Raw genomic sequence first — 13682 nt, forward strand, 5'->3', positions numbered from 1 at the left:
ATTCCCTGCTAGAAGACTAATTTTCGAAAATGATGGCCCTGATTTTTTTCTGATTTTCTGATTTTTAAATATCTCTGCTGGCCTTCCCGTGGTTAGCAGAATGAAGTCTGTGCCTGACTGGCTGGCATTCAAATGCTGCTCCAATTGGGTCCCAACCTTGTTTCTTAGAACCAATAGAACTCCAACTCATTGGAACTACTGGCTGTTCCTGGCCTGTCATTTCCTACCTCCATGCCTTTACTCAAGCTTTATTATTTTGCTGTCCGGAAACATTTTAACCTCTGTTTGTACTTTTGCAATTTCTGTCCATTCTCCATGACCTAGTTAAAATATCAGTTAAAATGCTGTGGAAAGCTGAGCATTGGAAGAAAGGGGCTCTCTGTGAAGCCTTCTCTACTCACTCTTATCTCATATAGCTCTGAACTTCTAGGAGTTTTTCTACAGACCTCTGTGTACCTTTTATAGACCCATATGACTGCTTTTATCCTTGCATTGCCATCATTTAGATATATGTCTTAGATCCCCTAATAGATCAGAAGCTGTTTTAGGGCAGATTCAAGGTCTGGTTCTCCCTTGTAATTCTCAAATAACTTTTTATTGTGCTTGTACATGTAGACATGCACCAGTCTTGTTGAATGAAAGAAATTAAAGACTGCAATTCAAAATTCTGATGCTGTGAATGAAAGAAATTAGAGACTGCAATTCAAAATTCTGGTGGTGTTTATTTCTGCTTTGGTGAAGAAAAGCTGGGGGATGAAGATGCTTCCTGTTTTGCTTGCTCAGAGACTTGGGAGTGGGATAAGTGTGGCCATTCGATTCTTTTTTTTTTTTTTTTTTTTGAGACGGAGTCTCGCTCTGCCGCCCAGGCTGGAGTGCAGTGGCCGGATCTCAGCTCACTGCAAGCTCCGCCTCCCGGGTTCACGCCATTCTCCTGCCTCAGCCTCCCGAGTAGCTGGGACTACAGGCGCCCGCCACCTCGCCCAGCTAGTTTTCTGTATTTTTTTTAGTAGAGACGGGGTTTCACCGTGTCAGCCAGGATGGTCTCGATCTCCTGACCTCGTGATCCGCCCGTCTTGGCCTCCCAAAGTGGCCATTCGATTCTTATTGGTTCTGAGGAGTGGCTTCCTTTCCTTCATAGGAGGGATAGAAAAGATGGACCAGCTTTTGGTGTTTAAGAAGCCTGTTATAATCTCCCAGGCCAGAACTATATCTTTGGCATGGTTGGATAGTTATAGTATCCTATTGCTAAATGGACCATACGTGACTATAACAAGACTCCATTCTGCCATTTGCTGGCCCTTTGGGAGCCCTGTCTCCAGGTTTCTTACTGCGTAGGTAGTCACAATTACTGGCAGTTATAATTAAATGCAATCATTCAAACCTTTCCTGAAATTATATGTATGGATGGCTTTCTTTTTATTAAATCAGCATTCTATACACTAGCCTACCTGGACTGAACTGTTAATTCTGATCTCTATGAAAACTGAAATGACTAACACTAAAAGGAAAGACTGTCAAATTGAATCTTCTTCCCTAACTAATCATAATCCCTGCCATATGTCCTTGGCACAAATCATGCTGCCTGGGGCTTTTCATTCTATGCAGTGAGGCATACAGGAAATTTGTGATGGTGAGGACTGCTCTTGCCATTTTACACACCGAAGGGTGTACCGGAAGCTGTTTCCAAAAAGAATGAAATGCAAGGCATCTTTTTTTTTTTTTTTTTTTTTTAAATTGGCATTTGTAGTTTTAGAACTATGAAAATGAGGCATATTAGACTCAGTGGGTATGACAAAAGGTTTTTTCCTAACAAAAGTTTATAAGCAATTACAGATATTTTTTCTACTAGCTACCTCAGATTTATTTAAGTCTATTCACTCTTAAAGACTGAGGATTGTTGGGGGGAAAGCCTAGCACTGTGAAAGGAAAGGGATTTGACTATATCCTAATGTGCCTTAGATCATCTTTAGTTTACTAATACTCTTTAGCCATAGGACCCTATTACTACTATATCGTCTTTAGTTTATAAGTCAGAGCCATAAAGAGTACATTATTCTAGCCAGAATCCTAAGTATATTTTGACTTAGCAATAGATCTAGAAGGTTCAAATACATTTTGACTAAGATATTCATATTCTTAGCAGCCAAGTACTTACAGATTTACACTTTGACATGTCATCCTGATTTATTTTTATTTATTGGTTTGATATGTAACTCCTCTTAGAATATAGATTTTTCTAAATCTGGACAGAATGTCAGAAAATTTAGTCCCACATCACTCTATTGGATATGAGAAAGTCAAGACTCAGGAAAGTTAAGCAACTTGTTCAGGGTGGTAGGCTTGATAGTGGTAGTGCTAAACACAAGACACATAGTATCACTTCCATCACTTTCTGTTGGTCACAGAGCCAGCCTAGATTAACAGGGAGGGGAAATAAATCCCACCTCTTAATGGAGATGATGACAAAGCATTTGTGGCCATCTTTAATCTGCCATACTTTTAAAGCTTAAATTTTACTTTATAATATTTTAGACTTTTGGGGGTGTTTACTAGCTTTTTAACTGGAAAATTTTCATCCATTATTTAAATTTTTTTCCCTCCATTTTGTCTCTCTTCTTCTTCTTGGACTTTCATCATATGTGGATTAAACTCTCAGTATTGTCTCTGAGGCTGTTGAGTCTCTAATTATTATTACTATTTTTAATCCTTTTCTCTGTGCTTTAGTTCAGATGATTTCTATTACCTGCCTTGAGGTTCAGTTATCCTTTTTTTCTGCAGTGCCCAATCTACTATTAAGTCCATACATTTTGTATTTTTAAGTTTTAGAATTTCCATTTGCTTTTTAAAAATACGTTTATTTCACTAGTGATATTCCCTATCTGTTCATGCATTATGGTAATCTTTTCTTTTCAATCTTTAAACATATTTATTATAGTTATTTTAAAGTTCTGGTTTGCTATTTCAGCATCTCTGTAATTTCTGAATCTGTTTTTACTGATTATTTTTCTGGTTATGGGTCACATCTTCCTATTTCTTTGCATCTATAGTAATTTATATTTGTATGCTAGATACTGTGGATGCTATGTTATTGAGAGTCTGGATTGTGTTTCTTTTTTTAGAAAAGATCAGCTTCCATTTTCCTAGGCAGTTAATGTCCTGGCCAATCAACTTGATTCTGTTTGGCTTGTTTGTAAGCTTTATTATAGTAGGTCTAGCTCTTGGTCTACAGTAGCGTTTTTGGAGACTCAGCTGAATGTCCAGGGTGATCCAGGCAGCCTCCCTCTCTGCCTCCATTCCAGAAAGTGTTTCCAGGCAAAACAACAAATAAAAATGGTATAAAAAGTATATTTATTGTTTCAACAATGTTTATTGGGTATCTACTCTAATCCAGACATTGTTCTTGGTACTGGAGAAACAAGAGTTATTAAAAAAAAATCCCTGCTTTTATGGAGCTTATGTTCTAATGGAGACAATAAGCAATATAAATCAGCCTGTGTACTCTGACTGGTCAGAAGTGCTGTATCTCTCAGCACTGTGTGACCTCTGGAATGTCCACTCAGCTCACACTGTCTAGGACCTATTGTCTGCCACATCTCTCCATGAGTATTGGTCTACACATGTGCAGCTAATGACTTAAGAGACCCCCTATGCTAAACTTTGGATCTCTTTCTATGGACAACTTCTTTCTCTCTGGCTCACTTCACTGCACATTCCAGCTACTTCAGCATCCCTGAATTCTGATTGCTGCCTCCCCAACCCTGTGAGTCTGCCGTGCTCCATTTGAGTTCTCTGTTTCTGTCTGTGTTCCGGAATGTGTTTCCAGGCAAAATATCAAGGCTATTGTGTAGATAGATATTTTTTGTGTGTTTCCCTTCTTCCTGGGATCAAACTACTGTGTATTTGTTGTCCAGTGTCTGAAAGCAGTCACTTCCTCTATTTTGTTCAAGTTTATAATTGTTTAACATGGAACTTGCAGAGGTACCATCCCCAAATCCTAGAGTCCTACCACAGGTGGGTGCATTTCCTGCTTTTATTTTGTTTGACTTTTCAATGGAAATGTAGTCAAAGGAGTGTAGGTGAGATGGGCTTGGCAGGATGTGGGTGGAAGATATGATCTCACTTGTCCCAATAAAAGGGTAGCAGTGAGTCCAGATCCCCTGAGATACAGCTGGGACTCTTCAGTTTGGATGCCTGTGGGGAGAATCTTAATTAAAGAGCATCCATGCCTGAACTCTGGAAGGCAATGACTTGCCCCTTTTGTGGGAACTACTTTGGGAGCCATACCCTTATGACATGTCTACACAGTGTCTAAGGTGCCTGCCTTCTTGGTGATGGAGATTGACAAAAGACTTTTTGTCTGTCCAGAGTGCTTTTCAGTTTTATGGGAGAAGCACTGGGCAATTTGGTCAGCCTTATCAGAGTTGGAGCCAGCACTGAACATGAGTCTGAGAATTTTCCCTGGGAAGGTGAATTTCTATGGGATCATGTATTATTAGTTTCCTACAGCTGCCAAAATGAAGTACCACAAACTGGGTGGCTTAAAAAACAGGAATGTATTGTGGAACAGTTCTGGAGGCTAGAAGTCTGAAATGAAGGTGTTGTGTGTGTGGACCGTGTTTCTTCTGGAGACTCTAGAGAAGAAGCCTTTCTTCCCTCTTCCTAGCCTCTGTCAGTTGCTTGGCATTCCTTGGCTTGTAGATGCATCACTCCAATTGCTGCCTCCATCATAACATGGTTGTCTTGCCTCTGTGTCTGTTTCTGTATGTCTTCTCCTTTTCTCAGTAGGACACCAGTCATATTGGATTTAGGGACAACCCTAGTTCCTTATGACCTCTTCTGAATGAATTATATCTGCAAAGACCCTCTTTCCAAATAAGGTTACATTCTGAGTTCTTTGTCTCCTCCTCTCCCCCCATGCTCAGTATGCTTCCTTTTTTCCATGTTCTTTCTGTTCCAAGGGTCTCCCTCTAGTTACCCAGGAATAGAGAGAGCTAAGAGAAGGCTGTCAGAAGGACCTGACTCAAGAGAGTCCCCTTCTCTACCTCTTTCAACCCAAGGCCCTCCGTGGGCTCTCCTACTATTTAGGGGCAACAGTGGCAATTTTTTGAACAGAGTCATCTCAAATTTGAGTGTAGCACTAAGTACTATGAAACGATTTTTGAGAGCCTTTGCTTACTATGGTGAAAATTACATAGAGGAAGAAAAGCCATCAGTTGAAACCCATCCGGAAAGCATTTTAAAGAAGTCTTTGGTTATCTGAGTCATCCCAGAAGTTGTTCTAAATTTTAAAGAGCCACACGAAATTATTTTTTAACTTAATGCTAGTAGAGCAAGTGTATTTCAGAGGGACAATTATGGTAGAGTTCTATTTTAAGTGCTGTTTGGGATTCAATAAGCATCCCTGTTTGGCTGGGGTCTGGTGACCTAAGGCTGAGGGTGTGTGGTGGAGAGCCTTTGCCAAGCCTGATGATCCTCTACTGAGGTTAGATGCTCAGAAACAGTCAGAGGTTTTTGAAAAGAGTCTGTTAAAATTGAACAAGGTTGTACTTTGATTTCACATTGCATTTTAATTGTAACAAGACAATTTGCAGCACTCTAGACCTGTTCCAAAAGTTTTCCTCTCTCTCTTCACTTACAAATGCAGGGCTAAACATTCTTTAGACATTAGCAGGCCTGGTCCGGCCCTCTGCCTAATGATGGGGTTTTTCAACTCTCAGAATAGCCCTGAGCCTCTGATCTAGCATCTTATTCATCTATGGGCCGAGGGCAGAGTGGTCGAGGACAGAGTGGTGGGGGAGGTGGAGGTATTTGGACCTTTTTATTGCTTTGCTTAAGGGCAAAATTGTGGTCTGCAGTGAGCGTCAATCACAACTCTCTTATCTCATTTGGGATCTTGAGGGAGCAGTTTCCTCTTCATTCTTTCATAGAGACATAAAAGCAAGAGGGTATGACTGCTAAACAAGGAGGTATGCCAGGAATTCACTGACTTAACGTGCTCTGCTCCCTAGTGGTGGCTGTGCAGGCCATGTTTCCGAAGGGTCACAGGAGTCTTGGTGTGCCCTGTCTGACTGATGATCAATCTCAGCTGTGAGTGAAAAACTGCAATGGCCCCTGGGATCTCAGACTCCTTCAAAGGGATTTTTTTCTGAGAGTCACCCTGAATACTGGCAGAGTCAAGAGCCTCAGCCGAGAGAGAACTTGGGCGGTTGATTGCCTTGAGGAGGTGCTTGCTTATGTGTATGTATGTATCTCTGTAGGCGTGTTTATGTGGGTATGTATATGGGTATCTCTGTGTGTGTGTGTGTGTGTGTGTGTGTGTGTGTGTGGTCGGAGTGGCTGTGTGGGTAGGAAACTCACAGGGGGAGGAGTTAGGAGAGCATATCTCTAGGGAGAGTTGCCCCAGCGATGTACCAAAGTTTTCGGATGAAATGACCAAACAATGTTGGTGCTGTAGTCATAAAAAAAGAAATGAGAAGAAACTGAGTTTAAGGAGATTTTACAGTAATGCCTTCATGAAGTCTTTTTAGAAATTTCATCCATAATTGAAGTCTCTTTCTCTCCTGGATTCCCATTCTCTTCTTTCCCATTTACATTGTGCTACTTACCACGTTTCACCTTGATACTTGCTGTAAATGTACATATCTCTCTTACCCATTTTTAACTTTCCGTGTGCAGGAACCATGACTTTGTATCACCTGAGTACTTTGTTCGCCTGTCATATAGATGATACTCAGTAACGAACTATAGATATGATCCCTGAGCCAGGCGCGGTGGCTCACGCCTGTATCCCAACACTTTGGGAGGCTGAGGTGTGCAGATCACGAGGTCAGGAGATCCAGACCATCTTGGCTAATGTGATGAAACCCCATCTCTACTAAAAATACAAAAAAATCAGCTGGGTGTGGTGGCGAGTGCCTGTAGTCCCAGCTACTCAGGAGGCTGAGGCAGGAGAATGGCGTGAACTGGTGAGGCAGAGCTTGCAGTGAGCTGAGATTGCGCCACTGCACTCTAGCCTGGGTGACAGAACGAGACTCTGTCTCAAAAAAAAAAAAAAAAAGATTCCTGAAAGTATAGTCTTCATACTCATTAAATGCTTGCAGATTGAATGTATTTTCAACACCTTTCTGAATTTTGTTGACATTGTTGGAAAAACTTGTAATTAGGAAAGAGTAAACATTTCAGTATTCTAAGTGGTTAATAAACATATAATTAAAATAATAACATAAGTGGTAAACATCTTGAGTTTCAAAGACTTTGGCTGTATCCATGTCATCACTGACATTATAAATACACACAATTTTAGCATACTAATAGTCACCTAACTTCTGTGTCTAAATGTGTGTAAAATGGTATTTTTTTTTTTTTTTTTGTGATGGAGTTTTGCTCTTGCTGCCCAGGCTGGAGGAAAATGGCGCAACCTCAGCTCACCACAACCTCCACCTCCTGGGTTCAAGCGATTCTCCTACCTCAGCCTCCTGAGTAGCTGGGATTACAGGCATGCACCACCACGCCTGACTAATTTTGTATTTTTAGTAGAGCTGGGGTTTTGCCATGTTGATCAGGCTGGTCTTGAACTCTTGACCTCAGGTGATCTGCTCGCCTTGGCCTCCCAAAGTGCTGGGATTACAGGCGTGAGCCACCGTGCCCGGCCAAAATGGAATTCTTAATACCTGTTTTATCTAACAGGGCTGCAATAATCAAATTTTTCAGTAAGTGTCAAGGCCCTTTGAAAAGCTAGTAGTGTTATAAAAAGATTGAAATTGTAGAGTACATAGTATTTAAGATCTTAACTATTGTTATAGAAAAAAAGCACAGTGCACACCTATCCATAAAATCTCTAAAAGGCATGGAAGAATTCTAGTATATGTTTTTAAGCACTTTATTTATTGCTTTCCTGAGATACTTTTAAAAAAAGGTCTTGGTGGCTAATAATGATGATGATGATGGTGGTACTAGAAATAACTTCTGTAGCCTTTTATAATTGATAAAGCTCACATGCATTATCTCAGATTTGACAGTTCTTCACTGGAGAAGATGAGTAGCTCTTTACAATCCTAAATTACTGTTAAAAAGAGTGAAACTGAACTGCAAAGTCATTTTAATGCATATATATTAAGTGAACATTACACTCAGTGTTTTGAAATACATTTACTGATTTTCCAAAGACATCTGAAAATTAAAAAAACATATCGAGGTAGTTGTGCATTATATATATTCCAGTAAGAGGACAGTGTCACCATAGTCTGCTAATGTGGTCCATTTCTTGGCCAAGCTTTTTATTTATGATTATGGGAAGGCACTGGGCAGACAGCAGTTCTGCCTCCCTCCTCCTTTCTCTTCACTTCTTCTTCCTGCAGCCCCAGGTCTGACTGTTGGGTGTTGGAATCTACTGTCCCAAGAGGTCCCCAGGAGCTGTGGCAGGAGTCGCCACTAAGGGGTCTACTCAGCTGATCGATGAGGGGAGTGGACACTCTCCACGGTAAAGGGTTTGCAAATATTGACTGTCAGATAGCCAAGCAACGGAAGTCATGGAGGGTACAATGTTTCTTACTGATTTATGGTTATTGTGTGTTCTGTCCCACAAATGCCTTTGTGTTCTTATTTTGTGCTGCAGCTAACTTAAAAACTGGTTAATTAGTCCCTAGATAATCCAGAGTTGACTGAATTAAAATTTAAGAGCACAGTAGATTTCCACATTGCATAATGCATGTGGGCAACACCCGGAATCCAGAACCTTTGCTTTCCCTCAGATGCCTGACTTTGATAGTTTCCATATTCAACTACCTTCTGTAGTAAAACAAGGTCTGGCCCTGAACATTGTTGGTACTCATAATACAGTCCTTATTATACTATGTTCTAATTTTGGTTGACTCCATTTGCCACTAGATTGTGAGTTCCTTGTGGAGGGTGTTGGCATTTTGCTAATCTTTGTACTTCAGATTAAGGTGCCTAATGTACAGTAGTAAAGCAGTAGAGTTTACTGAGTGAATAAGTAAAATGAATGAGCATTCATGAAAGGATGTGTTTGGTGAATGGAGTCATTTAAATTGTCTAGATTTCATAAATTTCTCTCGTGTCTATGTCTCCTGAAAGAAAAAAAGAATGGTTTTAACACTTATTTATAGTCCAGGTGGTAATTAAGAATTGACTCATCATGCCTGTAATACCTGAGGTTTGGGAGGCCAAAGTGGGAAGACTGCTTGAGGCCAGAAGTTCCAGATCAGCCTGGGACATATAGAGAGACCTTATCTCTACAAAAAATTTTCAAAATTAGCTGGATGTGGTGCATGTACATGTAGTTCCAGCTTCGTGAGAGTCTGATGCCAGAGGATTGCTTGAGGTCAGGAGTTTGAGGCTTTGGTTCACTATAATCGTGCCTGTGTATGGCCACTGTCCTGTAGCTCGGACAACATAGCATCTCTAAAAAAGTAAAATAAACTTAACTTTAAAACCCTATTCCTGGCTGGGCACAGTGGCCCATGTCTGTAATCCCAGCACTTTGGGAGACCAAGGCGGGTGGATCACTGGTGAGGTCAGGAGTTCGAGACCAGCCTGGCCAACATGGTAAAACCCCATCTCTACTAAAAATACAAAAAATTAGCCAGGTGTGGTGGCGGGCGCCTATAATCCCAGCTACTAGGGAGGCTGAGGCAGGAGAATTGCTTGAACCTGGGAGGTAGAGGTTGCAGTGAGCCAAGATTGTGCTATTGCGCTGCAGCCTGGGGGACAGAGGGAGACTCTGTCTCAAAAAATTAAAAAAAAAACCAAAAAAACCCTATTTCTTTTAAGATTATCAAAGCATTCTAATAAAATGATCTTTTTTGATACTGCTAATAGGCATTATTACCATTATGATTTATATAGAACTTAAAATAATTTTATGTCATCAGAGATATTTTTAGTTTTAGCCTTTTGCTAATTTAGATGGATTGTCCTCTGTCTAACTTGCTGTCAGAAAGTTTTTGATGACTGTGAAATTCATCTTGGAAGAGCTGAGGAACCATGAGAAGAAGAAAACAAAACAAAACAAAACAGGAATGCATAGTGATTTGAGGGTTAATAAGAAATAAGACCCAACTAGCATTTATTGGATGAATGAATAGATAAGTGAAGGTGACTGTTTGGGCTGCCAGAACAAAGTACTTTATTTATTTATTGATTTATTTATTTATTGAGACAGGGCTTCACTCTATCACCCAGGTTGGAGTGCAGTGGCGTGATCATGCTCATTGCAGCCTCAACCTCCTGGGCTCAAGCAATTCTCCTGTCGCAGCCTCCTGAGTAGCTGAGACCACAGGCATGCACCAAAATGCTTGGCTCATTTTTACATTTTTTGTAGAAATGTAGTTTTACCATACTGCCCAGGGTGGTCTTGAACTCATGGACTCAAGCAATCTTCCCACCTTGGTCTCCCAAAATGCTGGAATTATAGGTGTGAGCCACCATGCCCTGCCTAACAAAGTACTTTAGACTAGGTGGCTTATAGCAACAGGAATTTATTTCTCATAGTTCTAGAAGCTAGGAAGTCCAAGATCAAGGTGCTGGTAGATTTGGTGTCTGGTGAGGGCTGCTCTCTGACTCACAAACAGCACCTTTTTCTGTGTCTTCACATGACAGAATGGAGAGCTAGTCTTATAGTGGCACTAATCCCATTCATGAGGGCTCTGCCATTACGATCGAATCACCTCCCAAAGGCTCCACCCCCTAATACCATCACTTTAAGGGTTAGGATTTTAACATATAAATTTGGGGGATGTGGACACAAACATTTAGACCATAGCAGAAGGTCTCTCCAAGAAAAAATTTACATGTATGAAACATGAAATAATAAATAATAGGGTTAGATGCCAAAAAGAAATGTTATCAATTGGATTTCAGAGAGGAGAAAACGTTGTAAGGAAAATCTCCAAGAAGGGAGTGAAATCTAAGCTGGGACATAAGGAAATTAGTCAGTGTGAGAAAATAACTTTGTGTTAGTTTTCGCTGTGTAACAAATTATGATAAACTTAGCTGCTTAAAAAAGTATACATGTATTATCTGTCTGTTTTCATGTGGCAGGAGTCTAGGCACAGCTTGTCTGGATCCTCTGTTCAGAGTCTTAAAGGCTGAAATCAAGGTGCTCCTGGCCAAGTGTGGTGGCTCACCTGTAATTGCAGCACTTCGGGAGACCGAGGCAGGAGGATTGGTTGAGCCTAGGAGTTCAGGACTACCCTGGGCAACATGGCGAGATCCTGTCGCTACAAAAAAAAAAAAAAATTAGAAGAGTGTGGCGATGCACACTTGTAGTCCCAGCTACTTGGGATGCTGAGATGGAAGGATCACTTGAACCCAGGGGGTTGAGGCTTCAGTGAGCCATAATCACGCCACTGCAATCCAGTCTGGGTGACAGAGTGAGACCCTGTCTAAAAAAGAAAACAAACAAACAAATAAATAAATAAGAGGTGCTTCTTTCTGGAGCTCAGTTGACCTCTTCGAAGCTCAAATCATTTTTGGCAGAATTCAGTTCTCGCAGTGGTAAGCCTGAGGTCCTTGTTTTCTTGCTGGCTATCAGTCGGTAACTCCCCACATTTCTTGCCACATGGCCCTCTCAGAGGCCCTCAGGCAACCAGGGCAGCTATCTTCTTCAGTGCCAGCAAAAGAGCCTCTCATTCCCTCCATCCTAGTTTAAAGGTCTCACTTGATCAGGTGAGGCCCAACCAGGAAAACCGCACTTTCGATTAACAAAGTCAACTAATTCTGGGCCCTAATTACATCTGCAAAATCTCTTCACCTTTGCCATACAGCATAACATAATCATGGGAGTGATCTCTCTTTACGTTGCCGTATTCTATTGGCTAAAAGCAAATTGCAGCTCCCACCCAGCCTCAAAACGATTATACAAGGCGTGGATCGTAGGAGGCCACTTTATAATCCTGCCTTCTACAGTGTCTTTGTTTACAAATAATTCTTTTTAAAATTTTTATTTTATTGTGTTAAGAACTCTTACTATGAGATCTACCCTCTGAACCAATTTTTAAGTGTATGATATATTTTGTTGGGTGTAAGCACAGTGTTGTACAGCAGATCTCTAGAGCTTATTCATCTTTCTTGACTGAAACTCTAGGTCAGCTGATTAATAACTCATTTCCCTTTCACTGTAGTCCCTGGTAGCCACCATTCCACTCTTTTATTCTGTGAATTTGACTTTTTTTTTTTTTTTATGTGTTATCTTATTTTACTTTCTTTATTTTTATTTTTATTTTTTTAAATTTATTTATTATTATTAAACTTCAAGTTGTAGGGTACATGTGCACAACGTGCAGGTTTGCTACATATGTATACTTGTGCCATGTTGGTGTGCTGCACCCATCAACTCGTCATTTACATCAGGTATAACTCCCAATGCAATCCCTCCCCGCTCCCCCCTCCCCATGATAGGCCCCGAATTTGACTATTTTAGAAACCTCATATAAGTGGAAACATGCAGTATTCGTCTAAGACTGGTTTATTGCATTTAGCAGAATGTCTTCAAGGTTCATGCATGTTGTCACAGATTGCAGAATGTCCTTCATTTTCAAGGGTAAATAATACTCCATTGTATGTATATATGTATTATTTTCTTTATCCATTTATCTGTTGATAGGCATTTAGGTTGTTTCCATATCTTGGCTACTGTGAATAATGCTGAAATGAACATGGAAGTGTGAATATCTCTTCAAGATCCTGATTTCAATTCTTTCAGATAAATGCCCAGAAGTGGGATATCTGGATGAATGGTAGTTCTATTTTTAATTTTTTGAAGAACCTCTGAACTGTTTTTCATAGCAGCCACACCATTTTAGATACTGACTGACAGTGTGCAAAGGTTCCAGTTTCCTCACATCCTCACCAACTTTTTTTTTTTTATAATAGCCATCTTGACAGATGTAAGGTAATATCTCATTATGGCTTTGATTTGCATTTCCCTGATTATTAGTGACAATGAGCACCTTTTCATACCTGTGTCTTCTTTGGAGAAATGTCTGTTCAAGTCCTTAGCCTATTTCTTAATTAGGATGTTAATTTTTTTAAAATACCAAGTTGTGGGGGCTGTAAATGATTCTTTTGTTGTTTGAACGTGTTTTAAAAGTGAAAGTTTTTAAAAAATCATTTTCTAAAAAGGTCCTGGATATTAGATGCCAGGCTAAGGAAAATCAATTCTCTGTACTTGGAGCTTTTGCTTGGGGACCAGCTGTTCATCGTTATGAAGGGAGAAGAAAGGAGCCTAGAGTGAGCTATAATTAGAGAAACCACATCATCATTTTGATATACTGCAAGAACTTCCTAACTTCCTCTTGGCTGTTGATCTTGACTGTCTCCCATCTGCCTCTAGTTACAGTCAAGGTGATCTTTCCAAAATGGTTATCCAATCATGCCACTACCCTGCTTAAAATGCTTCTGCTGATTATTAGACAGAACCCTCCTAGGATAGGACTGCCATGCTGTTCAGATTCATGTCTCAACATGTGCTTTGTGCTTCACATGTCCTTTATCCACGCTCAATGAGAGAGTGGCATAAGGATTAATGGAGGGATGAATTTGAGAGACATTCGCAGGTAAAATTACTGGGATGTGGTGAGGGAGAGTGTCTTGGTCTGTTTTGTGCTGCTATCACAGAATACTGGTGACTGAGTAATTCAAAAAGAACAGAAATTTATTTCTCA

General features: G+C 40.4%; 1 protein-coding gene across 2 annotated transcripts in view; it reads left to right on the top strand.

Moving 5' to 3' along the window:
* RAPGEF4 (Rap guanine nucleotide exchange factor 4) overlaps window positions 1–13682 on the top strand; it is a 310152-nt gene that overhangs the window by 38597 nt on the left and 257873 nt on the right. The window lies entirely within an intron of this gene.

Source organism: Chlorocebus sabaeus, chromosome 10 (assembly GCF_047675955.1).
Source record: "Chlorocebus sabaeus isolate Y175 chromosome 10, mChlSab1.0.hap1, whole genome shotgun sequence".
Taxonomy (NCBI): Eukaryota; Metazoa; Chordata; class Mammalia; order Primates; family Cercopithecidae; genus Chlorocebus; species Chlorocebus sabaeus.